Consider the following 26938-nt stretch of genomic DNA (forward strand, 5'->3'; position numbering starts at 1 on the left):
GAGTTTCCTATTCATTAATCCCTGTAATTTATAAACAGAGTAAGTTGGGAATACAGTACATTAGAATTGACCTCTAAATAAAAGATGCTACAAGCTAAATAATCATTAAATGCCATTATATTTATTGAATCTACTCAGTTACAGAAAATGTTGCTTTTTAATTGTGCATCAGTCTGAGTAGTGAGAAAACATGGCTGCACCATCATTCCTAACAGCTCTGCGGCTATGTTATCATGATGGAGGCCTCCTGAGGGCAGAAGCTAGTGTCTTGTTTGACTGTAACTACAGGGCATGACAGTGGGCACTCAACAATTTGATGAGAAAAATGTATGAGCAGAGTGAGTCCTATTGGAATTGTTAGGACATCTGAATTTGATTTTAACTTCTGATATTTAATAGATGTGCAACTTTGTACAAGTTAATTAACTTCTCCAGGACTTGGTTCCTAATCTATAGAGGAGGAGTCTCCCCCTCCTTACTCACAGGCGGGGTCACAACTTCATGGGATGGTCAGATTATATACATGAAAATCTCTGAAAATGGAGGAAAAGCTCGCAGAGGCAGATATGATTTTTATTATTAGTTTAACATGAAAGCCTCTCAGATGCTAAAGTATCCGCCTGCAATGCAGGAGACCTGGGTTCAATTCCTAGGTTGGGAAGATCCCCTGGAGAACGGAATGGCAACCTACTCCAGTATTCTTGCCTGGAGAATCCCATGGATAGAGGAGCCTGGTAGGCTATAGTCCATGGTGTCACAAAGAGTCAGACATGACTAAGCGACTAACACTGTCACTTTTAACACTAAAGTCTCTAAAAGTTATTTATTTTGACAGAGGTTGAGATGGTTGGATGGCATCGCTGACTCAATGGATATGAGTTTGAGCAAACTCTGGGAAATAGCGAAGGACAGAGAAGCCTGGAGTACTGCAATCCATGGGGTCTCAAAGAGTTGGACACAGCTGAGCATCTGAATAACAACAGTGCTAAAATAAGTTTCACCAGCATGGGTAAAGCATAACACACAATTAGAAAAGGGACAAGAAACATAGGAAAGGATTAGGGCACAGAAGTAAAAACTATTCTCTAAAATTGTATTCAATGGATAAGCATCTACCACAGGCAGGATACTGCACTGGGCTGGACAGGAATTACCAAGATAATAAGGCCACAGAGACCATGGCCTTTCGACCCAGTACTGGGCAAAAGCTAACAGTCATCCTCATGTAAAGTAGGATCTGCAAGTGTTGTAAACAAGTCAAAGAAGGCCAAGGTGAGAGCCATTTTGAAGAGGATCAATAAAAGTGACTGGCAACAAAGCCATTTTTGAGAGCAGCTATAAACATGGACAACTGTAAGAATTCTGTAAGAACCTATATGGGAAAAGAATCTGAAAAAACAGTGGAGGGGTGTGTGTGTGTGTGTGTGTGTGTGTAAAACTGAATCACTTAGCCGTGCACCTGAAACACAACATGGCAAATCAACTGTACTCTAATATAAAATAAAAAGTAATAAAACAAAACATGGCCAAGGTTTTGAAGAAGTAGAGGGGTGGGGACAGCAGGGTGCTTTGGGCTGAGAGGATCCCACGAGGGAAGGCACACAGCTGAGATGGTATAATGTCGCTGGCGCATCCAGACAATTCAGGAATGCCTCAAAACACGCTGCGGCCACATTTCACTGTCATTACACTGCTGACTCTCTCACAGATCAGGGCACATTGTCGGCAACCTCAGCCCTGACGTGGCAGTCCCACTTCACAGAGCTGATTGTTTTTTGCTGCTGTCCGCCCAGGTAGACCAACAAGAGCCCTCTGAGGGGTCGTCGGCAACAACCTCAATAACAAAGAGGCCCTGGCTCTCTTCGAGAATGGGCTTCTGCAAAATTCTTCCGATTTATCATGTTCTGGGACTCAACTCAGCATCACACATATAAAGCCCAGAGGAAATGTAGCAGTTAATAAATTATTAAGCTGCTTTCTTTTAAAAACATCAGGACTGGGCAGTACAAAGACATGCCAGGGTCTGTCAAATGCAAACGGATCTGTAAATCTCAAAAAGAAGAATTATCTGAGCTAAGGAACAGCTGGCCCCGCAGATCCCATGGCCCACCTGGGATCCTCCGACTGCAGCCTGTCATTCTTAAAGAGTTCAATGCTAATACAGTCAATGAAACATAAAACCCGACCGAGGGAGGTGGGCTCCGGGCGCCCTCGAAGGAATTATCTTATGCTTCATAAAATGACCTTTAAAGAGTCATCTACTAAAACATGGCTTTGAAACTGCAGCCTTATGCTTGCCCAGAAATAATAATTGATGTTGGCAACTTGTTTAGAATATGATGCACAGTTGCACAAATCTCTGCTTTGCATAGTCTTTGTTAAAGAGCTACACTTCAGATTTCTTTACTTGGGTCAGATCCACTGAGCTAAAATCACTCATTTTTAAAATGACTACACATCATTTTTTTTTCCCAACAGGTAAAATGGCTGCAAAATTCCTTTGGCTCCAATTTGAAGCCTGATTTCTCTGGCCTGGGCGTAGTTCCTTAATCTCTTTATTTCCTCCATGAAACCCAAATTGGCTCACTTGGCAGAAATGGCTACAACAGGGGTCTGGTTTTGATAAATTGTTTGAACGTCTAATTTCTGAGCAGAGTTGGTGGGGCAGGTGGGAAGGCCAGCTGGCTGGGGGGATCAGATGAGTCGAAACACAAAACTAGTACTTTCATCTGAGCCTCCCTCGCTTCCCGACACAGGCAACTAGACTCACCATCAAGATGAAAAGTTGGAAACATCCCAGTTTCATTTAAATGGGAAGGGACGTTTGACATGTTGATGATGTGGGATGTATGGAGAACAGCATCTTCCTTTTTCCCTCCTTTATGACTTTAGGCATGTCTATAGGGACCATACTGTATAATTGATGTTTAAAGTTTCAGTTATGAAAGGGACCAGACTTGAAACCCTGACTAGGGAGAGTAGCACAAAAGAAGGGCTTCGGCAGCCTCTGCCCACACATCACCCCTTCACCTGTCTGCATGCTGGTTATCAGCCTCTTGTCTTGGAGCAGGGTCAGCTCCTTTTGGTCATCGGCCCCTGACCCTTTCAAAATGGTTCATTTTCAAGAAACTGGGATAGCTAGAGAGTCTCACATTCAATTTCATTTAAGAACTAAACTTCAGATGCAAAAGCAAGATAATGCAACAAAATAGCAGTCAATTTCCAGATGTTCCTTGAAGTTAACCTCTACCAAATGTTTCAGAGAAAAAATTACATTGGAAACAAGAAGTGTGTTGCTAGTAGATTCTGTAGGTGCCTGGAAGTCATGCAGAATATTTTACATTTGCCGGGTGAGAGGACAAGGAATGGGTTTAAGTTGCTGTGGAAGCCCCAGCAAAGTACCTAAATGCTCAAGCCTCAAACTGTTATCTATTAAACATGGTTAAAACTCAAACACATCTTGTAAGGTTGCCTTGAAGATTAAATGAGAAAACGTATCAAAAGATTAAACAAATTAGTGTGTAAGACCACTCAATAAATATTTAGTACATGATTAGTGTTATTATCATCATCACCAGAAGTTTGCTTTTCAGCAACATGACATAAAAGAAACAGTGTTTCAGAAGCTCACCTTAGTCATGGCAGAGGGTGGAGAGGGAAGATGGACAAGTTAGGGGGAGCAGGTAGGAGGCGAATCCTAGAGAAGTGGTGATAGATCTCTGAGCTGGGATGGGAACAACTGGAATGAAGAAAAGAGCGCCATGGAGAAAAGAAAAGCAACCCGCGACATCCAGATGGTTGGGAAAAAAGCATAATTCCCAAGAGTTCTTAAGCTCTTCATAATTTGTGAAAGCCCATTCTCCATTCAAGGGAACAGATGTATGCTTACATATTTACTTACCCATATGGAGAAGAGCAATCCCAAAGCAAGACTGAATTAGTTTTTAAAATTTCTAATTACTATCCCTTAGAATTTAAGAATTTTATTTTGTATATCATTCTTTCTCTTCAAAGCACAAACACTTTCAAAAATATATAATGTTAAAAATCCTTCTGAGTTAGCAGTCCCCAAACTTTCTTGAGAGGTTCTCTTTTGTAAGAACCCATTCTTGGGATAAATTACTGACTGTTCACAATTTTTAGGGTTCCTAATCATGCTGTGTTTACTAAAATGTTTAAGCCAAAGCAACAAGATTCTTTTGTGAATTCTGATTGATTGGACAATTGATTTCCTCCCAACAGTGACTCACTATTCTGTTCAGGATTCACCTTCTCTTTCTTACATTTAAAGTCAATAAGTAGTGAGATTCTGCCATTTATGACATAATAACGTGATTTTAATTTATAATATTCTTGGTAGAGTTTTCATCTTTGTAAGATAAACATTAGTTTTCCTAGGTACAGTATCAAAGGTGACACAATATTTTAAATGCAATTTAGATGTCCATCAAGTTACTTTATAAGAATGCTACTGGAAAATAATGTGAACGATAACTGATTCTGTAAACACTGTAACTCTTGAAAGAATTAAAATACATACACCTGTCATCTTCTAACCACTTGAAGAAACTCTCAGTTTATATCAGTTGCTTGTTGAAATAATTTATCTTTAGGGGCAGAAAAAAAGGATAAACAGACCATAAAAATTCCTTTTAAAAAAATTTCACTTTCCAGTCATTTTATTTTTATCTATTAAAAAAATAACTTTTCACAGATAAGTTATTCTACCAAATAAGCACCAAGTATTGTAATGAATCTTTGTGGGACACAGTCCTGGTAACCTGTTATACAAGACACACAGTGAAAGGTCCACTTGCCAGATCTACCTTATAAGATCCCTTGCTTGTACAGACATATTCATGCTCACCCTTCTCTTGATTTAATGTCTGGATGAAATCTGAATTTGACTTTGACAAGCAGAAGGAGGTTTCTTTTTGGGATGTGTGATGATGCATTTGTGGTAAAACATTTCATATATGGAAAAATGAGTCAAGAGCTGACGAACACTTTGCTAATCTGTCTCACGAAGCTCTTCTTTGGGGGGCTGTCGATCTAGCGTTTAAATCCCCTTGCACTGAGGCCAGAAGAATGTTATTTTCAATAGAAAATCCATACAATTGTTTTGTGGGAGATGGTGCTTATTATTCAGCCTTGAGACTCAATACAAGTCTTGGCACTTGTAGCCAAATAAAGCCGGGGGTGGAAAAGAAATGTGGAATGCAGGCAAGAGGGAATAAAGGAGAACATTAAAAGAGGCATGAAAAGACTCTGAAAAAAGGAAGAGTAATTAGAGGAGGGAGTAAGCAGGAAACTGCGGAGACAAGGGGAAGGCCAGTGTGAGGGTTCAAGTTGCTGGAAGAAGAGAGTTGCATTTCTGGAGAACCTTGAGTATCCGCTCTGCCAGGCAAGCAAACCCAAATATTTCAATATTGGGAGCATTTTGAAAAGCCAATGGAAAGGAGCTAAAACAGCCCATTCACTGCACTAATTTTCTAACTTGTTCAAGGGCTACTTAAGTACAAATTTTGGGGAAGGGGAAGGCCATTAACATACCAAATGCCTTTCTTTGTTTGTACTCTTGGTTTGTCAACACGCACAACTAGAAAATTCTTCAGCGACTCCTACCTGCCTTCACTCTACAGTCTTTAAGTCCTGGTACTAAATGAAGAACAGTTGATACTTTCAAGAAAAAATAAACTGAACGGCACAAGACGTTTAGAAAGAAAACTTGGCCAATTTCTCTGAGTATAAACACATGAACTCCCTTCCCTTATAATTTTGGCTCTGAATAAAATGTCACATGTGAGTCGCATGTATTTCTTCATTTGATCAAATCTACTTCGCAGGGTAAGTGTGAAAGACTGGAGCATTGTTACAGAGCCATCTTCCCAGGCTCTCCTCAAATCCCAGAATCTGCCTTGAGTGAAAACTTCAGGCCAGATTTCCCAGCCCGATGTGGGTGGCAGAAGGGAGGAGACAAAGATGACCTTCTCCTGAACAGCGCGGGGAGCTCAGCTCTGTGGTGACCTAGATGGGTGGCGAGGGGGCGGGGATGGGAGTGTGAAGGGGCTCCAAAAGGGAGGGGATATCTGCGCGCATACAGATGATTCGTGCTGCTTTACAGCAGAACTGACACGGCATTGTAAAGCAATTGTGCCCCAATTTTAAAAAAATGACCCTCTGTCTGAGGATGCCTGTGGTGAAATGAGTTTAAATGCAAGCACTGTCTGCCCCTGGAAACAGTCCTGCCACTGGTACAGCCATAAAGATCTGACTTTTTAGACAAGGTTTTAGGATAAAACTGTTGCTTTTCATACTGAGAAACACTCTCTCCCTGACCATTTTTTTTTTAACCTTAACTTTCTCTTTTACTTATCTCTTTTTATTTAGATATAATGGACATAGAGCACTATATTCACTTCAGGGGTACAACACAATGATTTGGTATTTGTATATATGCAAAATGACCACCACTGTTAAGTCGAGTTAACGTCCATCACTAGGCGGCTCAGAGGTAAAGGATCTGCCTGCCAGGCAGGAGATGCAGGTTCAGGCCCTGGTTGGGAAGATCCCCTGGAGAAGGAAATGGCAACCCGCTCCAGTATTTCTGCTTGGGAAATCCCAAGGACAGAGGAGCCTGGCGGGTACAGTCCTTGGGTTCGCAAAAGAGTCAGACACGACTGAGTGACTGAACAACAATATATGGTAACAAAAATTATTTTTTTTCTTGTGAAGAGGACTTTTAACAACTTTTAAATATTATTGTTTGTTGTTCAGTCACTTAGTCGTGTCTGACTCTTTTGTGACCCCAGGGACTGCAGCCTGCCAGGCTCCTCTGTCCATGGGATTTTTCAGGGAAGAACACTGGAGTGGGGTGCCGTTCCCTTGTCCAGGGGACCTTCCCAACCCAGGGATCGAATCTGCCTCTCCTGCGTCCCCTGCATTGCCAGGCAGGTTCTCTACCACTGAGCCATCAGGGACGCAACTTTCAAATAAACATTACCGCATAATACACTCTTCTGAGAGCTCAGCCCCTCCTGTGGGGCCGGCACAGCCTGGTTTTAGCAAGATTCTGGCCACATCTGTCCAGAGAGAATCCCTCTCCCTCCACAACTGAATACATCCTCACTCCTCCACCTTTGCTGCATAAGACCTTGGCCTGCCTTCAGCAAGAACTGTCCATTTAAGTCAGTTTCACAAGCACTCTGCCACACCTGACATCCCCTCGTGATACTGTTATATCCATGATCCCCCAGCGTACTCCTTGGTGGTAAGTCCCCCACCTACTCGAGTGTTCAGCTCTAGTAACACTACAATCTTCAGGCACCGAGGCCAGTTGTCCTGAGTGAAGCCTTCCTTACTGTTCCAACAAGTGTCACATCAATTGTTCTTTAGGAGGATCGGTTGTGTGTGGTCCCAGCCCGTGGGTTTCAGAGAAGCATCTGGGACGGTGAGAAGCATACAGGGTGACAAGCATGGGGGAAGCCGTGACCTGAACATCATGGGGTCAAGATGCCACCTGGGCCCGGCATCAGGTGACCTGAATCACATGAGCTCACAAGCCGGAAGTGGGATCAAGGCAATGGGCTCATGAAAAGAGGTTTTTAAAGGTCAGATGAACTGGGGGCTTGTGGCTTCACCCTGGGCCTGTCTTTTGAGCTCAGGGTGGATCTGGCTGAAGATCAGGCCAGTGTCTAGGGTCATGGGGGGCTGGAATTCGAGCGGCAGTCTTAGCACCAAAGACTTGAAATCTAAAAAGAAAACAGCATCAAGGAGAGTGTACCCTGATGATGAGTTTGGAAAATGAATATATTACAGGAGAAGGAAAGTCGCTCTTGATGCTTACTGCCCAAGTCCTTCACTCGCACCATGAAAGAGACAGGGGCTGAGCCTGGCTGGGAATGCTGCTGCTCAGCTGTCATTGTGAACATGAGACATGCATCAGAATGTCTGCGTACAATTTGAAAACACCCCAAAAACACGAAGCAGCGTAGAAACGTTAGACAATCTAAGTCAATTAAATTAATCAGCCATCTAGTTTACCGTGATTAAAAGCAAGACAAATGCCGAATACACAGCTTCTTTGAGAATCATCTCTTTTCTTCTTATAAAAGATGAGAAAAATGGTCTAAGCAAATAAGAACCGATCATTCTCTACCTGCTTGCATCTCAATATGATCTTATCTTTAGCAACAGGATTCTTTGGCACACTTAAGGGACTACAGATAGTCAATTAAAACCACACTTTAGCTAATTATCATACAATTCCCTCTTCAATACATTGTATGAGCACATTATCCCAGGAGGCTTCTCTGTCACTGGAATCCAAAGCAAAACACATATTCTAATCTTGTGATGTCAAAAATATTTACTCAACACCTTTACTTTGTCGCAAAAAATGAGCCAACGCTGAATAAGAGCCCTTCTTCCCTTTGGATAAATAATACTCAGCTCTTCATTAAGAAAACCATAACCACAGAATCTTGCATGGAATTTTCTCTCTCTCTTCAAATCTCCAGCCCTAAAAAAGGTCAGCCGTGCTTCTTCCCCCATATCATTCCTTTTCCTTTAATGCCTACAGATCTGTTTTCATCCCAGTACCTAACCCAGCCGGGAGTCCTGCCTCTTCCATCCACATCCCCCGGGCCCCTCATCCTTAGACGTCGACACAGATACAACTGCAGAGGCCAGGAAACTAGGAAGACACCCTAGGGATCAATTTATCTCGGCAAGGGAATTGACTAATAGGTTTTCTCCTGTCTCTAATTTCTCTGATTTCCCTTTGTCAGGGGGATTCTCAGACCAATTCTTTCCTAGCTGTCAAAAGCACCTGTTCTCACGCCTGGGTTCAACGTCGGTCAGGCCCCCGTTCAGCTGTCCATCTCATCCCTGATCGAAGCACACACCTCCCGCCGGGACCAGGTCAGCGGAAGAGCTCCGGCACAGGGAGGTTTCCGGTGAACCCACAGGCAGTGAGAGCAGTCATCCATCCCACAAACTCATCCACTTCCCCACACGTAGAGGGGGGCCCAACAAGAGGAGGTTCCGGGTCAGGAAGGCAGACAGGGCACGTGGCAGAGACTTTCAGAAAGATGTCCCTAGATTATTCTGGGATGTCAGCCAAAGCCTGGGTTAACCTCAGTTGCGTCACTGGTGAACCAATCGCCCGCCTGCTGAACTGGCAAAGCGAGATGTGGCCTTGGTTATATTTCTGGAAATTGGTGAGTTTTGCGAGCTAACATAAACCCTCGCAGTTGGGAGACATTTGAAATAATAAATGTTGAGTATCTCTCCCTCTGTCGGTTTATTTTTTTATGTGGAGTTCAAGATGTTTGTCTTGATACTATCAAAACGGACCCATATCATCAGCAGCATATGCATATGCCACCCACCAGCAAAACGGATCCACAGCGAACATGTGCATTTATTGAGCACATCATGGGTGAGTTCAATTCAAATCCACGTACATTCATCACAGCGTCCTCCGCGCCAGGCCCCAGGCGAGCCATGGGGGGATATGACGGGAAGCCAAGTGGCTGTGGCTCCTGCTCTCACGGAGCTTCTGGTCAAATGTGGTGATATGTCCGGGCACTCCACCCCTTAACTTTCCCTTCCCTTTCACTCCAGCTGAATCTTAGCGAGCTCCTGCAGGGGTTCCCGCACCAGCTCTTTTTCTGAAGTAGTGAACAGGCACTGAGTACTGACTGCAAGTCAAGCGCCCTGGGAACTCTCTACAATGATCATCTAATTCACTCTGTTCAACAGCATTGGGAAGTTGGTGCTATTATTATTATTTTTGAGAACCACTTTATTCTGAGTAGTATAAACATAACTCCATTCATAACACAAACCTTCCATCAATTTCTTCACAGTCAGCCCAAAGAATAAAACCTCTGACTTAATTAGAATTTACATTGGGCCCTAAATATTTTAAAAATCATCCATGTCAACTGTGGAATTTTAATCTTGCCTGCTACTATGAAATAGGGCAAACCTTGATCGATGGTAATTTCTAATTTCTGCTGTTCAGCCATTTTTCTTGACCTTGTTTTCTGACTGTGTACATTCTAGAGTGTTCAATAGATTTGTAATAAACTTCCATGATGAAGGGAAATTTCTTGCTCATTGTTTGCCTGAAATCTTGGCTAGTGTTCACCTTTTTAAACAAAAAAATGTACTCCAAAATGGTCCACAAATTCAGCTACTAAACTTCCTTTAAAAATCTTCTTTGCACTGGTTCCAGAGTGCAGGCCGTCACATATGAAGCAATATCCTGGAGCAACCCCCACGGTGCGGGGCAGACGGCAGGCAGGCTGTGGCAGCAGTCTTCACCACTATGACTAACCCCGCTGAAACCTGAGGAAATGGAGACACTGAGAGATGAAGCAAACTATCTAAGGCCACAGAACTAGTTGGTGGTGTAACTTGAACATGGGATCAGGCAGTCTGACTCTAGAGCCAGCCTTTATACTCTGGATATAGGTATAGGTATATATGGGTACTGGGCTTCCCCAGGGGCTCAGCAGTAAAGAATCCTTCTGCAATGCAAGAGAGACAAATTCAGTCCCTGGAATGGGTAGATCTCCTGGAGGAGGAAATGGCAATCCACTCGAATATTCTCGCTGGGATAATCCCATGGACAGAGGAGCCTGGTAGGCTGCAGTCCATGGGGTCACAAAGAGTTGGACAGGATAGAGCTTATATACATATATATATGTGTGTGTGTGTTTAATATTTTTAATGTTTATTTTAAAAATTATTTTTGGCCTCATGGCATGGCTTGCAGGATCTTCGATCCTCCACCAGAGACTGAACCTATCCCAGGACAGAGAAAGTGCCAACTCCTAACTACTGGACCACAAAGGAATTCCCTCATTTAAAAACATTTATTTTATTTTTAAAAATTTCATTTCATTAAAGTCTAGTTGATTTACACTGTTGTGTTAATATCTACTATACAGCCAAGTGATTCAGTGATTCAGCTCTGTTTTTCTCACTTTTTCATTATATTATTTTTAAAGCACAGCTCTAGTCATAATATCTGATTCAGATACTTACCCTGACTCTTTGATAATTCCTGAATTATATACAAAGGTCCCAGAGTCCCAGACGAGCATGTAAAGCCCCATTCAGTCTTTCTTCAACCAACCTTTGCAATTCCCTGGCTGCCCCTAGGGGTGGCACATGTCAGTGAAGGTGAACTATTTACTTTTCCATGGGCTCCGTGTCTGCCCCATTTTAAAAGAACTTTCCTTTTCCTGAAATGCCCTTTTAGCCTCCAGACGTATGCCACCTCCTCCTCCCTTGGACTTTAAAACAAAAGCCCCAGTGGCTGTGACTTCTTCTTGCTTAGAATCACCACACGCTTTGTGGGAGCCTCTTCACGCAGGCACCTTCTGCCCATTCTCAGTCACTGTTGAGTCTCTGGGGAAATGTGTTAGAATGTAGACTGGGGCTCTGAAATCAGGTTGGCCGGAGACTGATTCCAGCTCTTGGAATTTTTAGCTCTGAGATCTTGGGCAAATTGGATCACATCTCTCCCAGCTTGAAACCCTCTCATGGCTTCCCACTGCAATTTGGGGCTGGGGAAAGACTTGCGGGGCCCAACATATATTTGTTCACGTGCCTTTAAAACCCAAGCTCTGCCAAGCCCAGCTTTCTTGACCAGCCTTATTTCATAAGTCACACCAGCCTTGATGGTTAAGTTACCCTTTAGTGTTCTGCCTTCAGGTTCTCAAATGCTCCTGCAAGCTCTTGCATTCCTTAGGCCTTCGCGGAGCTTTCCTTCTACCTGTAACCTCTCCCACTGCCTCTCTTGACTCACTCATTCTGATCTTCAAAGTCTCAGGTTTAAACTTGTCACGTTTCAGGAAAGACTTCCTTGACCCTCTGATTCAAAGACCTCCATCCCTCATCCACCCTGAAACTAGCTAAGTCCACCTAAGCTAGCTCCTTTCCTTAGACGTGGAGTGATTTCATGAGCTTGTAGAAGCTCTCTTTTTCTCACTAGACTTGCAAACCCCCATGAGGACAGGATGTATCTGTCTGGCTCACCACAGTGGCACAAGGAGATGCTCAAGACAAAGAGATGAATCTCTCTATTCCTCACTTTACTCATTTATAAAATAGGAGTAACAATAACCTACTCTCACTGCCTTTGAGAAGCTGAGCACAGTCTGCAGGGAGAAAGTGAAAGTGAAGCTGCTCAGTCGTGTCCGACTCTTTGCAACCCCATGGACTGTAGCCTACCAGGCTCCTCTGTCCATGGGATTTTCCAGGCAATAATACTGGAGTGGATTGCCATTTCCTTCTCCAGGGGATCTTCCCGACCCAGGAATCGAACCCGGGTCTCCCTCATTGTAGACAGACGCTTAACCGTCTGAGCCACCAGGGAACCCTGATAGCTCAGTTGGTAAAGAATCTGCAGGGAGAAGCTGACTGCTAACTGGGAGCTATCCACTTCCACTTCTGAGCCACAGTCCCCTCAAGGAAGCTGCCTTCTCTCTGTCTGCTCCCCACAGCTGAGCACAGGGCTTTGGGCATCATGGGTACCCATCAATGTCTGCTTTACCTGAATTCAGCTATGTCATCTGAAACCACAGCTTCTCATACAGAGATGTCCCTCTCCGTGATCACATGATAAAATATCCCCTCATGCTTTGTCGTTGAGACGGAGTTAATTGAGAACACACATAAGCGTGTACAGTACTAGGCTAGCGTCACCAGGCCCTCCTGCATTCATACACTGCGAAGACTCCTCCTTGGAAAATTTTCTTCCAAATTAAAAACTTTAAATCATATGCATATCATCATATGTTTATATGCTGTGTTTTAGACACATGTTTTATCACTGACAAGCAAACGATGAAAATGTTAGGATTAAAAAAATTGACCATGCTCATATCCAGTCAAAATTTGACTGTTGAATAGTATTTGACTGTTGAACAAAGAGTCTGAGTTTTTGCAAAATAGATCAAATGTGGAATTCCTGAGTAGGAACACTCAGTTTAATCTAACTGTACAGGTCATTAGCAAGCCGTCTGGGAAATAAAAGAAGTGCTAAACTGAAAATGTGTTACAGGTTGAGTGACCATTTAATTTAATGACCAAATCAAGACATGTGTAAGAGTGAAAGGAGACAGTATTGATTATATTGGAACAACAGAGAAACCCGAATTGTCCCAGGGATGCTGTCTTGCATTCTGGATTAGAAAAAGGATCAATTCTAACCATATGGCACCACCAATACAGTTTCTCCCTCTTTCCTACCAATGCACCTGTGTCTAGCATGTTCAACTGTATTGCCTTTAGATTTGATAATATGTAGAATATCATTTGGCATAATAGTGTCATAATATCTGATTCACCCAGATGAGGATCACAGAAAAGACAAAAAAAAAAAAAAAAAAAAAGTAACAGACCAAAAAGCAAGCTGAACCCAGTGAAGGAGAGGGTCTGACGTCCACAGTCTAAGCAGGAGCCCTGACTGGTTCAGCCAGCCCCCCGCTCTACCACCAGGCTGTCCCGATGCTCTGGGACTCCCAACATGACTGTCTTTACTGTCTACCCAACAAATCTGAGCTCACGTCTGAATTTGTATTTTTAAAACATGTGGGCTCATTACATTTCTTGCATTCTAAATGATATTTAAAATTGAGGTAAATAATTTAAAGAGAAAATACCAAGAGCTTGAAATGAATATCTTTAAATATAATGCAATCAGGTAGATATTTTTACAATGTTTGGTGACATTAATGTGGTGATACTGAGTAACTGCTGACAATTAGTCAGAAGATGGAGCAGAGGTCTTGTAAGGAAATTACTCCCAGGTGACAAAATATTGAAAATTCAATTATACTCTGTTTATTATAGGCTTACATTAGCAACTATATCCCTAATAAAGACCTTGATAATACACAAATTAATGGGAACACAGGGGACTACTTTTGGAAATATTTTTCTCTCCTTATAGGATTCTATGATATTGATTTCTAAAGTGCTCCAAATGACAGTGTAAAGCTTGCTAGAAAAAATTCCTAACATAAATTATATGCGTAAGAACATATGATCTATTAAAGTACTCAAGATTATAAAAATAACTTTAATGTATAATGACAATGTGCAATAAATTCAATGCTTAAAATTTCAAGTTATGCGAGTGTATAAATCATTTAGGAAAGAAAATCCAGTGAACGCAAATAAGAAGACACCATAATAAGGGCTGCACAAACGGTCTGAACTCTAATTAAACCGTATGTCACGGGGGCCAATGCACTCATTCTCCTCTTCACAAACGTAGCTTCAAAAGCACTTTCACAATATAAAGCTCTTTGTAACATATTTTAGCAGGTCGGAGTATACGAATATCTATTTCCCCAAAATGTTCATCTACAAAGAACTAAGTTTTTCTCTTTCTTCCTCCCACCAACTTTCTGACTTTATGCGTAGTTCAACAAACATTTCGTCATTTAGTTGTTGGAAAATTTAACTGGGTGCCTGTTTTTGGTGTAGCTCGTCTGTTCTTTTGCTTTTAAGGCCTAGCACCTCTTTTCTAGGCTTTTAAGATTGAGGGGAGAGAAAAAGACAGATACATAGATAAATTCAGTATAATGTAGAAAACCCTGAATATTCATTGGAAGGACGGTTGCTGAAGCTGCAATACTTTGACCTCCTGATGCAAAAAGCATCATTAGAAAAGATGCTGATTCATTAGAAAAGATGCTGATGCTGGGAAAGATTGAAGGCAAAAGGAGAAGGGGGTAGCAGAAAATCAGATGGTTAGATAGCATCACCCATTCAATAGACATGAATTAGAGCAAACTCCAGGAGAGAGTGGAAGACAGGAGCCCGGAGTGCTACAGTCCAAGGGGTCACAAAGAGTTGGACACAACTTAGCGACTGAACAACAACAATGTAGTAAATGGTAAATGTCACGGGAGAACTAGAGTGAAAGACACCAGGGGAATTTGGAGGTAGGTCAGCTAGTTGCACTTGGGAACAATGAAAACGAAGATGTACTCAAGTGAAGCCAGAAAAGCCGCAGGATTACCCATAAACAGTAGCTAGGAAGGTAATGCAGATTGCCAGCTTAGCATGACCAAGCCAAGTGTCAAGAAAGTACATGGTTGATTCACAGAATGGCAGCCAATAAAAAGAGTCCATTATGATATCTTCAAAGGAATCTCAGGTAAAGAAAGGAAGATGAGATTATTTGGTGTTTAACCAATCCAGTATACTAGCACATATATATGGAATTTAGAAAGATGGTAATGATGACCCTGTATGCCAGACAGCAAAAGAGACACAGATGTATAGAACGGACTTTTGGATTCCGAGGGAGAGGGAGAGGGTGAGAGTGGGATGATTTGGGAGAATGGCACTGAAACATGTATACTATCATGTAAGAAACGAATCGCCAGTCTATATTCGATATAGGATACAGGAAGCTTGGGGCTGGTGCACGGGGATGATCCAGAGAGATGATATGGGGTGGGAGGTGGGAGGGGGGTTCAGGATTGGGACTCATGTACACCCGTGGCGGATTTGTCAATGTATGGCAAAACCAATACAGTATTGTAAAGTAAAAATAAAACTTAAAAAAAAAAAAAAGATTATTTGGTGTTTAAATAACAAGAAAGATAAGCTTGAAAGTGAAAGTGAAGTTGCTCAGTAATGTCTGATTCTTTGCAATGCCATGGACTGTAGCCTACCAGCCTCCTCGGTCCATGGGATTTTTCAGGCAAGAATACTGAAGTGGGTTGCCATTTCCTTCTCCAGAGGATCTTCCTGACCCAAGGATCAAACCCAGGCCTCCTGCATTGCAAGCAGATGCTTTACTGTCTAAGCGACCAGGGAAAGATGAGCTTAGAGGATCGAAATCTTCCTAAGAAGACTGGTTCAACTTCTTTCTTGTTTTTGGTGAACAGACATTTTATGGAGCCAGGAATCAAGAAAATTGGAGGAAAGAAATAAAAATTTCTAGATGTAAGGAAAGGACAAAAGAAATGCAGAAATGTGAATGAAGTAGATATACGCTCCCTGTATTCTAGGGACAAGAGTAGCTTTGAAATAAATAAATAGGTTGAATTTGATGAAAGTATACAGCAGTGAGAAGATTTCAAGTAGGAAAGTAAGACAAAGTATTCAATAATCATGTTGAAATTTTGGAAGTGATTTGGAAATGTTAAGTGGGAATAAAAAGTAGAAAATTGAGTTCCACTTTGGCAAATAGTTTTGACTGCCATGGTGAAAAATATATAATGTAAGTCATGCGGGTTCATTTTTTGACAAAATGTTATAGCAGTTTATGTTTGGAAAATTTCTTTAAAAAATATCCAATGTGAAAGAGACTCATTTTACAGCTTTTGATGGCAATATGATTTTAAGTAGGAAGAAGAATGGAAATCAAAGAAACGTCAGGAGGCTAACAAAGAAAAAGCAGAACTCAAAATCAAACATAACTTAGATGCAGTACAGGAAACAAAAAAGATTTGGTGACTTTATTAGTAAAAAGATCACTCTGCTAAAGGGCTAACCTTTAGAGGAAAAAAGGGACAGATGAATGCTGTAGTGCCCAAATAACAAGAAATTAATGCAAAAATAATGAAAGAGACAAACATGTGATGAAGAGCTCTGAAATTACAAGTATCTGGGGCTCTTTTTTAAAAAAATTTACTTTATTTTACAACACTGTATTGGTTTTGCCATACATCAACATGAATCTGCCACGGGTATACACGTGTTCCCAATCCTGAACCTCCCTCCCCATACCATCTCTCTGGGTCGTCTCAGTGCACCAGCCCCAAGCATCCTGTATCCTGCATCAAACCTAGACTGGCGATTCATTTCTTATATGATATTATACATGTTTCAATGCCATTCTCCCAAATCATCCCACCCTCTCCCTCTCCCACAGAGTCCAAAAGACTGTTCTATACATCTGTGTCTCTTTTGCTGTCTCGCATACAGGATTATCATTACCATTTTTCTAAATTCCACATATATGTGTTAGTATACTGTATTGGTGTTTCTGGAGCTCTATTAGAGTTATTACTAAGCTTCTTCACTACCAACCCTGGAAGGTCTTGGCTTTCAGCTCTGCAGCCCCTGAAGAGAAAGATGCAACACCTTGGCTATGTTTATTGAATGAATAATTGCAAAACAAAGTAAGGAAAAACCTTTTTGTTGTTGTTCAGTCATTCAGTTGTGTTTGACTTTTTGCGACCCCATGGACTGCAGCACACCAGGCTTCCCTGTCCATCACCAACTCCTAGAGCTCACTCAATCTCATGCCCATTGAGTCAGTGATGCCATCCAACCATCTCAGCTTCTGTCGTCCCCTCCTCTGCCTGCCTTCAGTCTTTCCCAGCATCAGGGTCTTTTCTAATGAGACAGTTCTTTGCATTAGGTGGCCAAAGGATTGGAGCTTCAGCTTCAGCATCAGTTCTTCCAATGAATATTCTGATTGATTTCCTTTAGGATTCACTGGATTGATCTCCTTGCAGTCCAAGGGACTCTCAAGAGTCCTCTCCAACACCACAATTCAAAAGCATCAGCCTTTGGCACTCAGCCTTCTTTATGGTTCAACTCTTATATCCATTCATGACTACTGGAAAAACCATAGCTTTGACTATAGGGACTTTTGTTGGCAAAGTAATGTCTCTGCTTTTTAATATGCTGTCTAGGTTTGTCATAGCTTTTCTGCCAAGGAGCAAGTGTCTTAATTTCATGGTTGCAATCACTGTCCACAGTGAATTTTGGAGCCCAAGAAAATGAAGTCCGCCACCGTTTCCATTGTTTCCCCATCTATTTGCTGTGAAGTGATGGGACCAGATGTCACGATCTTTGTTTTTTGAATGTTGAGTTTTAAGCCAGCTTTTTCACTCTCCTCTTTCATCAAGAGACTCTTTAGTTCCTTTTCGCTTTCTGCCATAACGGTGGGGTTATCTGTATATCTGAGGTTATTGCTATTTCTCCCAGCAATCTTGATTCCAGCTTGTGCTTCATGCAGCCCAGCATTTCACATAATGTACTCTGCATATGAGTTAAATAGGCAGGGTGATAACATACAGCCTTGACGTACTCCTTTCCCTATTTGGAACTAGTCCGTTGTTCCATGTCCGATTCTAACTGTTGCTTCTTGACTTGCATAAAGGTTTCTCAGGAGGCAGGTAAGGTGATCTGCTGTTCCCATTTCTTGAAGAATTTTCCAGAGTGTGTTGTGATTCACACAGTCAAAGGCTTTAGCATAGTCAATGACGCAGAAGTATATATTTTTCTGTGATCCAATGGATGTTGGCAATTTGATCTCTGGTTCCTCTGCCTTTTCTAAATCCAGCTTGAACACCTGGAAGTTCTTGGTTCACATACTGTTGAAGCCTAGCTTGGAGAATTTTGAGCATTACTAATGTTATTTTCTCAGAATGAAGGAATCTGAGATAAACTTCAAAAATGTTGCATAAGTGGAAACAGAAAATCAAAGGGAGAAGTTTAGAACACATCATATCAATGGGGAAGTCGTGAAGCCAAGAGTTTCCCAAAATGAGTCCAGTGAGCTGGCAGGAAGTAACGTCCGTCAAATCTTGCTTCAGAGACTTCCAGGGAGAGGCAGATAGATAAACTTGTCCCGAAGACAGAGGTCGAATAAAAGCTGTCATGGGTTTGTCCGTTGAGCCCTCTCCATAACCCAGCAGGAGCTGTTCTGTCTTAATTTTGAGGAAGCAAAGGAAAATAAAAACTTCTTTCCAGGAAGCAATGGAAGCTACTGAAAGTGAAAAACAGAGATACTATCTTCTTTTATGGGGTGTGGTGGTCTAAGAGGTGATAGGTATGTGACGTTGCCAGGACAGTCAGATAGGAAAGCTGTGTTTTGCATGCTAATTTAATAATTAATGAAGCGAGTTAATTAAGAGATTTGGTCCACAGGAATGTTTCTTCCAAATGGATTATTGTTTCTTTGGCCTGAGGACAGCTTATCACTACTTATTACATAAGCAAAAATTTGAGGTCCTTGTATTTTTATTCTTATAACATGACCCACTTTTAAAATGAATGCTTACAGTCTTTTATATCTGTTATATGTTTTACCACTTAAAAAAAAAACACTATCTGTTTTATGGATCAAACGTCTGTTTGCAAACAAAACTCTCTCTGAAGTATATATTTTCCAGGTAGATTATAGAAGAAATAGAAATAATTAATATACACTTAAAACATAAGGAAACAGTATGAAGTCATTAATGACGAAGTCTGTGCTGTTGAGTAGTCCTTAAAAATTGGTGAAAGTATCAGTGTCACACTTAACATAGAAAATATGCAAAGTATAGTTAAAAGGAACAGACTACTGGTTTATGTTTTTCATAACATAACGAATTTTTTGACAGTATGTATATTGCTGTTATTTATAATCCCATGGTGACAAGAAAATGTCACCAATTACCGGCTACAATGACAGAACACAATTTATTTCTAATGATTTATATCCATTACGAAAAAAAAAAATGCAGGCTACTAAAAGACAGCTACCATTCTGTTCCCCAACAGCAGTTATTTTTTTTAAACTGGAAGTGTGTTTGCAAAGGATAACAAGTTATTTTTGTTAATGAGAGTTTGCATAATTTACCTATATAACACTGTAAGTGACAATCTAAAATAAGGTACTTACTCTAAGGTATATTTTTAAAACAGAAATAACTGAAATATCACATTTGTAGGGCAGGCTTTCCACAACTAACATATTGTATTCCCTTTTAAATGTAGATCTCTTTAAAGCCTCATGGACTTTTAGAGGGTAGGAAATAAGAATTGAATGGGTAGTAAGTCAGCCTTTCAAATAGACATTTACTGTTCATCCTGGATTATTAAGAACAGCAGGTTGGAATAAACATGTATTTGAGTATTCCAGTTGCAAACAAATTTAGCGATGACACGAAGGGAGAGAAAGAGGGGTAGAGGGCCTGATAATTAATAAGCAGGATAGTGAACTAAACATTACAATATAACTGGACAAAATTAGTAGTAGGATAAAAGGATGTGAGAAGAGAGCCACATGAAAATTCTGGTCTCCTAATCTATGGGAGGAAATATGATCTGGGAAATAAGACTTTTTTATGAAAGATTCTAAAAAAATCCAAGGTTGAAATTACAAAGAAATTTAGAAGGAACAAGAGGAAGGGAAAAGTAACAAGCAAAGAATCTTTTGAATGGTTCCAGGAACCTCACACAGATCAGAATTGAATTCAAGGGCCATAAAGGAGAATTTAACCATTGAAAACGTATTTTGAGGACAGACGCCATGCTTTTAAACATACGGCTGATATATGTCGTAGGCACTAAAGATAATTTTGAGCAGAAATGTGATATTACTATCATTAAAATGGCAAGAGAAAGTACATGTGTGTGTGTGTGTTTTGAGGTTCCCCGAAACTTAGGAGACATAATGAATTGGGAAGATGCTCAGTGAAGAATGAGAATGATTAGGTCTAGGAGGTAGGATCAATTTATCACAGAATGACTACTGAGCCTAATTAGCTTTGAGAAAAGAAAGATAAGTCCTGCTACTCAAGTATAGGAAGGATTATGACATGAAGATGAGGACCAAAATTGCTCCATTTCGTGCCAAGAACTTAGGACAGAAGTCATGTTAAAAATTTCTAATGAAACACAGATAAGGCAAACTCAGAAGAATCATGCTATCTCGTTCGGTTGTGTCTCAGGCTTCCTAACAGAGAGTGAAACTGGTATCTCTCAAGGTCTCCATCAGACCTATAGATTATGATATTCGGTCATCTGGCAGATTCTTTAGCCACACGAAGCTAAAGAATTGATTCCTAGAGATCATCTCCTCTAGAAACAAGCTGATGATCACACGAATATTCTTTCAGTGACATAATAACCTGAACCAGATTGTGTTTTGAGAGGCTGCACTATTTCAAGAAAGACAGAGATAACCATACATGGGGCAGCTCGGGGCAGAAATGATCCATGTATGGAAATCAAGTACTACCATGGCCGCAGCAAAACACCACGCCCTACATCAAATCTTTCTTTGCCAGGCACCTGGAAGAGGGTGAGCCAGTGTCACTTCTTCTCGTCTGTGAAACTGGCTTGAACATCTTTCTTAAAAGATTGGAGTATTTAAGTGATGTCAGTTGTTTTCGTTTTTTAATTGAAGTATAGTTGATTCAGAATATTATATTAGCTTCAGATATATAACACAGTGATTTGATGTTTTTATAGATTACATAACATACAAAGTTATTAAAATATCATCGACTATATTCCCTGTGCTGTATATTATTACCAGTTACAAAATAAATATGTGACTTACTTATTTTATAACTGCTAGTTTGTCCCCTTTCATCCCCCAGGAAATAGGTCGTTTCTCCCTATGTCACCGTCCCGCACCCTCTCCCCTCTGGCAGCAACTAGTTTGTTCTCTGAATCCGTGAGTCTGTTTCTGCTTTATTTGTTCATTTGTTTTGTTTTTATATTCCGCCAAGAAGTGAAAAGATACAGGGTTTTCGAAGATGTAGAGAAAAGGGGACCTTCCTGCACTGTTGTAGGAATGTAAATTGGTGCAGTCACTGTGGAGAACAGTATGGAGGGTCCTCAAAAAACTGGTGGCTCAGACGGTAAAGCGTCTGCTTACAATGAGGGAGACCTGGGTTAGATCTTTGGGTTGGGAAGATCCCCTGGAGAAGGAAATGGCAACCCACTCCAGTACTTTTGCCTGGAAAATCCCATGGACGGAGGAGCCTGGGAGGCTACGGTCCTTGGGGTTGCAAAGAGTTGGACACGACTGAGCAACTTCACTTTAAAAAATGTGTGTATTTTCAGTTTTTTCCAGGCAAGAGTACTGGGAGGGGGGTTCAGGATGGGGAACACATGTACACACATGGTGGATTCATGTTGATGTATGGCAAAACCAATACAATATTGTAAAGTAGTTAACCTCCAATTAAAATTAATAAATTTTTAAAAATTAAAAAAAAACAAAAACAATTGGAAAAAAAAAAACCTGAAAATAGAATTATCATATAATCTAGCAATCCCACCCCCTGGGTATTAATCTGAAGAAAATAAAAACACTAATTCAAAAAGATTTATGCATCCCTATGTTCACTGAAGCATTATTTACAATAGCCAAGATACGGAAGCAAACTGTCCACTGACACATGAATGGACATGATGTTTTACACACACACACACACACACACACACACTCACAGGCATATTAGCTGTAAAAAAAAAAAAAGACTGAGATTGTAATTTGTGACAACATGCATGAACCTACAGAGGATTTTGCTAAGCGAAGAAAGTCAGACAAAAAGTTATTTTTTTCATTCATCTCTTAAACATTCAGGACCCACTTGCCAAATATGGCAAATTAGTCACCCAAAATTTCTTCCTGAATATCACTAAAAGCAAATTTCCTAAACTTATATAATGAAATACCATATAATACTCAATGTTTACATAGATAAAACTCCTAGCACTGAAAAAATTTATATTAGGAATCTGAAATGACTGGGTAACAGAAATATTAGTGAAAACAAAAGATAACAAAATGTTGTAGGCAATAACATATCTTGAATTCATTTAAGAATCATAGTTCCATTCTTTATCAATGTATTACTGGACATACACAAAGCAAAGGAAAGCTGCATTATACTTGATTGATGCAAATAATGAATCTAATTTTTCTTGCTACTTTAGGTAGTTTATTAGATTCTCTCTTCACTTTGATGGACTTATCCTAACCCAGTGTGACTTTCCTCCTTTGAGGTAAATCCTCAAGAAAAAAACTTCAATATTAGCCGTGGAAGGTTAACCAAAAATATAAACATGCATATTTTAAAAAATGGTTTAATAAGTAGGCACAGTTTGAAATAATTCAGACACAAAGACATTGGGTGAATGATCTTATGTAAACAAGTTAATGATAGAACCAGCATAAGGAACCCAGATCTTTCCATTTATAATCAGGTGTCCTTAGCACTGTTCCAGTGAAACTGTTTTCTTAAAATAGGAGGATTATATCTTAGACTAAGAAGTATGAAACAAATCCAACTACACAGAGGCTCAAGGTGACATGGAAGACATTTAAATTCACAAGGCTTGTTCCTTCTCTTTGAAAAGCAGGTGATTTGAGGGGACGCTCGCTATACTGTTGCCCAGGTACCAGGAGATCCCATGCAAGAGTAAGGGTGTAGTACAGTGGGATTTAGAATCGGATAATGGGTTTGGGAATTACCCAGTGGCTTTCAATCCTGGCCTTGGGAACCATATCAAGATATTTAGATTCTTTCAGCTTAATTTTCTTTTCTTGGTTAAATAGGGATACTACTACTAAATCTCAGAAGGTAGCAGATTGAATACAATAGGTACTCAATACAATACAAATATCTAACTCTGTTTCTGCCTCTATCTCTGTCAACTTCTACTCTGCCATTTGGATTTTCAATGATTTTTCAAAAGAACAATAACAACGTTCACATCCAAAATCCTTATGAGTTGTCATTGTTACAGAGTAACTATTTTCAAAATCCTTCTGCAGAGCAGTGACACTTTCCATGGGATGCCAAAGGATTTTGAAAGAATCTTGAAAGGATTTTGAAAAGAATATGAACTATTCCATAAAGGAATGATGTCATCACAGCAGAATCAAAATTGGTTGGAGTAAGAGGACTTTCGTGTGTAAAATTTCCTAATTAAGATAGGATAAGAAATATATCTCATGCGAAAGCTCAGTCTAAGTACTGAGCCTTCCTAGTATTTCTTCAGAAAGCAAAATCTTGCCTGACAGCTGTTGACTATTAATGAGCTATATACTTAGTACAAATCACTTGAAACGTGGTGGAAGTAACTCATGGGTATATATGGCAATATTCACGTCATGGGTAGATATGGCAATATTCTTATCCCTTAAAGGACAAACCTTTCACCACCAAATAGATCCCTTTCATCCCTTGTGTCCCTTTAGCAATAGGAACAGACAGGTAAAATTATTGCAATACTTTAAAGAAACACTGCTCCTCTTCTGATCCTCTGTACTGATCTCTTAAGATTTTGAGATAGAGAATCATAATCACACTCAATGTACTAATGGTGAAACCACAAAGTTTACACCTAGACCCTTAGAAATGCAAATATGGACCATAAGAGCTACTGGAATTTAAATCCTTTGTCTTTAGAGCATTGAAGAGCCCACTGGCTCAGTGTTAGGACACCCCCTTGCCTTTATCAAACCATCTACAGAATTCAATAGTACTGATATAAAATCTTAATCAGGATTGAGACCCACTGGTGGAAGTGGAATAAGGTTTACTATTAATACTTTTGCAGCCTCCCTCCTTGTACCATCATGGTTTTTCTGGTGGTTCCCATGGAAAATACGTTAGTTGCAAAATGCTCATTCTAGCCATGGTGAAGATAAACAAAATCAAGAGCACAGGAAATCTATTTTATGTAGTGATTGCTTTGAGATCTGGCAGGACACAACTAAAATGTATGGGAATAAAATATTCTCCCACTCTGCTTTTCAATCACTGAGGCTCTTACTCTAGTAGCAAATTAGTGCACCGGAATAGAATAGATAGGATTCTTACTGATATTGTGTGATAACTGAGTGTCTTGTTCTAAGGGATCTTTCAGGAAAAAAAGGGAAAAATAAGCATCTCTTTTGAGTCTGTACTAGATCTGCTATTATTCACCGTCCATCTCGTTTTTGAATAAAATCATTGTATATTCCCTTAAATCCACATCTATTTTTAGTTTTTGATAGCATCTTTTTCATACTGTTTACAGCTTCATAAACTGCAGTATACACTCTTCCGCACGATGGCTTTATGTAATTGTGCAGATGACAGTCTATTTCAACTCTCTTTCTGTGGCCTTTTGTTATTTATTTTCCTACTGCAGCCACATTTTTCCAGGTTCTGCACTCATCTTTAACTCCTGTCTTTCTCACATGACAAAGTCCTGAAAATCCTACTACACCTGTCCTCTCGATTCAGCATAACGCCTTTCTATTTATAGTATATGGAACTGCGGCTCATCCATTCCAAGCTGGCCTTCATACAGTCCGTTCATCGTGTCTCTGTGTTTTAAGAGGCGGACTGGACAGACGTGGCCTGCAGAAACAATCTTAGCTCTCTCATCATGACACTGACAGTTCTTCACAAGTGGATTCCACTTAACTGTCAACTTCAGCTTCCAGTATTTCCCAAGAGGAGTCTTCCAGAATCTAAGGGTGACTAAGGAGGCTACCATTGTTTCCATTGGTGCTTCCAAGCATTTCTTCAAGTTTTTCCAACTGTAAGCATGTACTGCTTTTCTGCCATATTTCAACATATTTTACTACCTTCAAAATCTTGCTGGAATTCTACGAATTCTTCAAAATCTTTCCTTTTCTAAACCTTTATTACTTTTTTTCTTTCCAGTGCGCAATTTAGCCATGTTGCTAAACCATTTCATCCAGTTGCTTCGTCTTGTAATTGTTTTCTGTTTGTAATGCCTTTTATCTTCAAGTCTGTAGGCCTGAGAGCAAAATGTCCAATATTATTCTTTAAAAATATGTTAAATTATTTAAGGCAAGGAGGTCGACAAAATAAGTGCATAATGCAACCTGACTTTTGCATAAAAAATAGATTTCATAACCGCTGCTGATATTACATGTAACGTCCACAAACCTATGTGAGTCTGTTTTTCTACTATATTTTTTGCAATGCCTAAGAGTTACATATTATATTGTTACTGGTTAATTATGCATTCCTGAAAATGTTTACTTTTAGTTAACATTCTAGATCTCTCAGAAACCACCAAACCTGAATTTAGTATCTACTACTATTATATAAGATATCTCATAAATCTTACCCCATTTCTTTTGCAAAGAATTAATAGCACTAATTTTTATTGATGTCCTATTGCCAAAATTTAAGTAGATTAGCATGTATTCACTGGACATTATGAAGCAATCCCTAATTAAATTAAATGACATTTATAAAAGCAAACTGTGTGAAGGAAATCAATTTAAATTTATACACCACCCAACCCAGGTGTCCCCAACCCAGGGTTTGAACCCAGGTCTCCTGCATTGCAGGCAGAGTCTTTACCAGCTGAGCCACCAGGGAAGTCCTCGTACACCACAGACTATATCTAAAATTCAGATAGATTAAATGTAAAAAAAAAACCCACACACACACAAAAGTGAAGAAAATAAAACTGATTGTTTGTTCTAGGCGTAAAGTCAATATTTCTAGGCATAAAAACACCACAAGGAAAATAATAATTGATAACTATATTTTAAAGTTTCTAAAAAATTCTTTCAAAAATGAAATGGTTCAAGCCCACTTGGGGATGCCAAATTAATGAACAAATACAAAATTAAACTGAGGGAAGCACTTAATGGTATATTAATATTTAGATATTTTAAAAGAGACAAGGGGTTATTAAGATTCTTGCTTCATGAAACCTATGCAATTCAATAAGAAAAAAAATATGTATATGTACGTGTGTAACTATATCTCTGTCTCTTTTCCAACAGCCTATTGATTGATGGAAAGAGATTTACCTCCCACTGTTACTATCACCTGCTTTAAGTTTTTCATTTATTTAATAAGGATACAGAAACTTTGTGGAAATGAACTTGCTTCTCCAAGCTGGAGTCAATACAGATTTTCTTGGCACCTAGAATCTCTAATAAGGAGTGCACAGCTGTTTAAGCAAGGCGTAATCCTGATAGAGTGGAGGACGTTACATCTGTGCTGTGCCCCAGCTCTTTCATAGCTGGGGTTCATGTCATTATTCATCACTACTGGGGAACTTACACATATGTCTATAAGCAGAAGGCCTGCATTTAAGGAGATGTTTATTTTTATCAGGTCCTCCTGCAACCAAACCCGTCTCATCAAGGCCAGATGTACACAAGGTGGAAAAA

At 40.1% G+C, this 26938-nt stretch overlaps 1 protein-coding gene and 1 pseudogene across 2 annotated transcripts in view; both read right to left on the reverse strand.

The window, feature by feature from the left end:
* The window catches only part of TENM3 (teneurin transmembrane protein 3), a 454641-nt gene that overhangs the window by 387715 nt on the left and 39988 nt on the right, over positions 1-26938 (reverse strand). The gene's annotated exons all lie outside the window — the stretch shown is intronic.
* On the reverse strand, positions 10013-12382 carry LOC108634093 (annotated as a pseudogene).

Source organism: Capra hircus, chromosome 27 (genome assembly GCF_001704415.2).
Source record: "Capra hircus breed San Clemente chromosome 27, ASM170441v1, whole genome shotgun sequence".
Taxonomy (NCBI): domain Eukaryota; kingdom Metazoa; phylum Chordata; class Mammalia; order Artiodactyla; family Bovidae; genus Capra; species Capra hircus.